We start from the raw sequence: 5,227 nt of genomic DNA on the forward strand, positions 1-5,227 counted from the left end.
CTATGTATAATTTGTAAACCTTTGTCCATCATGTTCTTTCTTTAAAAAAAAGAAAAAGAGCTGCCCTTAGGGAGTACTGAAAGGAGTTGAAAAGGCCTGTAGGCTCATTCTGAGCAGAGAACAAATGTGATTCTGCACAGCCTGTAAAACCGTACATACTTTATGAAAAGTATGCATTTGGGTGACACAATAAGAATTTTTAAAAATTCAAACTATAAACAAGATAATGTACTTTATTAAAATGAAGTACAAGAAGTAAGCTGTAGTGTCTGGATAAGGAAGGGTGGGAAGAAGAAAGTGAATAAGGAATAGAGGATTGAAACTACAGACAGAAGAAAGGCCAAATATCAAAAGGCAAGTAACTTATGAAGACCAATTTCACATGTTGAATACTAGAACTGACAAATAGGAGGGCTAATACATTCACAAATTCAGTAATTTAAGCTGTATTTCCAGGGAAAGAAGCCTTCTCCTTTGCTTAGTAAAACTTGCCAAAAGATAGCCCTTCTCATGCTTTAAATTCACTCCTATATGCATTTTTTTTTAAATGTGCAGTTGGCCCTTGAACAACATGGGTTTGAACTCCACTGGTTTATTTATACAAGGATTTTTTGTCATACAAATATGGGTTGAAAATACAGTACACAGAGCTCCGACTTTTCATATGCCCACTGTGGGACTTACTTAAGTATGCACAGATTTTGGTATCCATGGGCAGTCCTGGAACCAAAGGACAACTGTATATGATAACACTACACCTTGTTAGGGAAAAGAACATTCATTTCCAAATTCACTTACCTGAGAAGTTGTATGAAAGTACAGCGTGGGTCACAAGAAGTAAGTTTTCTTATTTTCTGTGATCATGGTCAATGTAAAACAAGTCAGTCTCCTGTGAGCCCTACATACTCAGGCTAGAACTGTTACAGTACAGGTGATTTGAATGAAGAGCAGATGGCTGAAAGGGAATCACTTGTGGCTTTCCTACACAGTATTTCGACCAGGATTGCATGGAGTGTGTCTTAGTTAAGGCAATTGTAACAAAAATGCCATAGACTGGGTGGTATAAACAAACATCTATGACTCACAGTTCTGGAGGCTGGGAAGTCCAAGATCAAGGCACCAGCAGATCCAGTGTCTGGTGAGGACCCACTTCCTGACTTGTAGACAGGCACCTTTTCACTGTGTTCTCACACATGCAAGAGAAATCATCTCTTAAAGAGGCACTAATTCCATTCATGAGGGTTCTACCCTCATGACATAACCTTCCAAAGCCCTCACCTCCAACTACCATCACATTGAGGATTAGCCTTAAACATATGTATGGGAGGGAGCCACAGGACACAGTCAGTCTATAGTACACACATATAAATAATCCTCAGCCATACAACTGCTTATGAAGAGTGTTATATCAGTAAGGGTGCTTGCTATTGGCAATAAGAAAAAAAGCAAGCTCTCTGATGTAGCAGGCACTTAAGAGATTCTAAAATGGGTTGGTGAGGCAGGCACAGTGGCTCATTCCTGTAATTCCAGCACTTTGGGAAGCTGAGGCAGGTGGATCACTTGAGGTCAGGAGTTTGAGACCAGCCTGACCAACATGATGAAACCCCGCCTCTACTAAAAATACAAAATTAGCCGGGCATGGTGGTGGGCGTTTGCAATCCCAGCTACTTGTGAGGCTGAGGCAGGAGAATCACTTGAACCCAGGAGGTGAGCCAAGATCGTGCCATTGCACTCCAGCCTGGACAACAAGGGCAAAACTCTGTCTCAAAAAATAAATAAACAAAATGGGATAGTAGAAGGTTCAAAGATAACAAGAACCCCAGAATCTTTCCGTCTTTCCCATCCTGTCATTTTTAGCATTTTTCTTGCTGGACCAATAATACAATCAAAGATGCTTACCATGATTCCAGGTGTCATGTGTAGACCAACAATGTTTAAATAGAGTTTGGCTGTGTTCCCACCCAAATCTCATCTTGAATTGTAGTTCCCATAATCCCGCACATTGCTGGAAGGACCCGGTAGGAGGTAATTGAATCATGGGCGTGATTTCCCCCATGCTATTCTCGTGACAGTAAGTTCTCATGAGATCTGATGGTTTGATAAGGGGCTTCCCCCTTCTCCTTCCTGCCACCCTGTGAAGAATGATGTATTTGCTTCCCCTTCCACCATGATTGTAAGTTTCCTGAAACTTTTCCAGCCCTGCAGAACTGTGAGTCAATTAAACCTCTTTCCTTTATAAATTACCCAGTCTCGGGTATGTCTTTATAGCAGCGTGAGAATGAACTAACAAAAATGTCCAGTGAAAGAAAATAATCTTTTATTCCTCATGTGCCTTTAATGAGTGAGGAACCTTACTCTGAGCTCCTCAGCAAAATTCCCCTCATATCTCAACCTGTACTGGGTCACTTGCTTGTCTAATCACTGGCAAAGGGGGTGAGAAGACTCTGACTTAGATGGATCATATTTACCCAAGTTGGCTGCATGGTAGTGGACAGTGAATCAAAATTGAGACTGCCAGAATGGAGGAGCAAATAGGGGCTTCTGGGTAGATGTAAACAGAAACTGCACCCAGAGTCAAATTAGATATCGAGAAAGAGATATTAGGTGCAGACTGCTGTAAGAAATGAAACATTTCTTGCCCTCAGAGCTGAGGTCTAAGATTGTGGTTCTCAATTATATTAGATTTAGCTGACCCTGTTTATAATAACATTGTAACGTAATATCTATCACACCCACTATCCTGCAATGGCATTCACATGACATAACCTACTTATTGACACCATATCAAGAAAGGTCAGTCAATACCTTTATGGTAATATGAAGGAGAAATATCAGGTTGTAATAAAATTGTGCATTTTAGTATTTCAGTGCTCACATACTCTTTCACTAGAAGACAATGGAGTAGTCAGGTGCTTGCACTTATGTATGGAAGAAGAAAAATTTCAAAGAGTAATGTTAACACTCTTCAATATTTTAAATAAAGACTGATTTATGATTCATGAAGAGCTACAGTTTTGCAACTCTAAATACATATTCATAACAGGTGTGTTTTACTGATAACTCAAAAACATGATTGATTTGCTACTGTTGGAAACATTCTCCAAAATGTTGATCAATTCTTGCTAAAGTTTTGAATAAAAGAGTAACTTTTTTGTTTATAGAATAGTTTTGTCCCTAGCAAATATTCAAATTATAAATGCAAATAAAATAAAGTTCTATGTTTAGATAATAAAAAGTAGGCTTCAATTTTTTTAAATTTTAGAATAGTTTTAGATTTACAGAAATGGTGCAAAGATAGTGCAGAATTCACATATACCTCATACCTAGTTTCCCCTATTTTTAAAATGTTAACATTAATATGGGACATTTGTCACAATTAATGAACCTATATTGATGTTATTAACTAAAGTCCATATTTCTTCAGATTTCCTTCATTTTTACCTGCTTTTTCCTTACAGGATGCCATCCAGAAAACCACATTCCACTTAGTCACCATGTATCCTTAGATTCCTCTAGACTGTGAGTTTTTCAGAACTTTCCTTGTTTTTGATTACTTTGAGCGCTTTGAGCAGTACTAACTAGGTATTTTCCAAAACGTTTTTCAACTGGGATTTTCTGATTTATTATTATTATTTTTTTTTGTCATGATAAAACTGGGGTAATTGCTTTTTGGAGGAATACCACAAAGACAAAGTGCTCACACATCAAGGGGACGTACTATCAACATGACGTGTCACTGATCTAACTAGGTTAACCTTAAGCACCCAGGGTAGTGATGAGGAAGAAACTTATTGTGTGAAGCCCACACTGGCTGGGGAGTTATGCTCCACCTCCTTGAAGGGAAAAGTAGGCTTTTTATCTATTTGAATACTTTCCAAAGTTATACAGGTCATTACACATGTCTAACATCCCTGCTCACCGTCCACTGAATAACTACCAGAAGTGGAACGCAAACAAAAATGCCCCTCAAATCTCTAAAGTAACCCCTAGGGGTCAGTACTGCTCTATTGAGAACCACTAGTCTAAGATTTCCCATTCAGACTTCCTTAGAGTGTGAACTTAAAGCATTTATAAAGAAATTTGAGTACAGAATTCCTAATTTTATGCTTTCCTCCTTATTTACAGATGCTTTTTTCCTGCCTCTAATTCTATTTTCCTTTGAGTGCTCTTCTTTTACATAACTTTATTTTTTAAAAACCTCATATTTTACATAAACTCATTTTCTTTTTACATGAACTCATATTCTGTTGCTTTATATAATATTTCACTAAATTATATATTCAAAATTACAAGGATGATTGGATTGAGCATGTTGGTAATAGACACGATTGACTTGACAAGTAACTCTTCTGAGGAAGTAGAAATGCACAGAGTGGCCAACTGGTTATAGTTACTCAACCTGCCAGGGCAACAGTTCTTTACTGAGGAAATGGTGAGTCAGGTTAATCCAATAACAGGTTAAGTGGAAATTGGTTAAGAGAATTTCTATTGTAAATATATCGATCTGAGTCCCATTGATATTAACAAAGAAAGGCTGAATGCGGGGTGTCTCATGCCTGTAATCGTAACACTTTGGGAAGCCAAGGCGGGTGGATCACTTGAGCCCAGCATTTCAAGACCAGCCTGGGAAACACAGGGAGGCCCTCATCTCTAGAAAACACACAAAAAATTAGCCGGGTGTGGTGGTGTGCATCTGTGGTCTGAGCTATTTGGTAGCTGAGGTGAGAGGATCTCTTGAGCCCAGGAGATCAAGGCTGCAGTGAGCTATGATTGCCACTGCACTACAGTTTGGGTGACAGAGTGAGACTCTGTCTCTGAACATATATAGATATAAGAAAATATGACAAGAGATTGTTTAAATGCCAGTACCTAGGATTGCTGTAGTTGTAATGAAATAGGCACTTTTATAGACTTCATCCAAACCACACATCAATTTTATAATAGGTTTCAAGAGTTATAAAGACTTAAAAGGTTCATATCTTATCTGGAAATATTATGATATTCTGGGAATTCTGTATCCTAAAAAAAAATCAGAGAGAGTTTAGTTTTTAAACTATGTACAATTTATTGCTTGTGTCACTTTTCATAATTGCAAAAAATAAACAACTTAAATGTCCAAAACTGAGGAAATTGTTAACTTTTACAGTACCCACAATGATACAATATTATCTATTCTGCTTAAACACCATTAAATTGTGTCTTCAAAGAACACTTAAAGATGTAGAAA

Source organism: Aotus nancymaae, unplaced genomic scaffold, assembly GCF_030222135.1.
Source record: "Aotus nancymaae isolate 86718 unplaced genomic scaffold, 86718_ANA_hifiasm-v0.15.2.pri h1tg000040l, whole genome shotgun sequence".
In the NCBI taxonomy this organism is placed as follows: Eukaryota; Metazoa; Chordata; class Mammalia; order Primates; family Aotidae; genus Aotus; species Aotus nancymaae.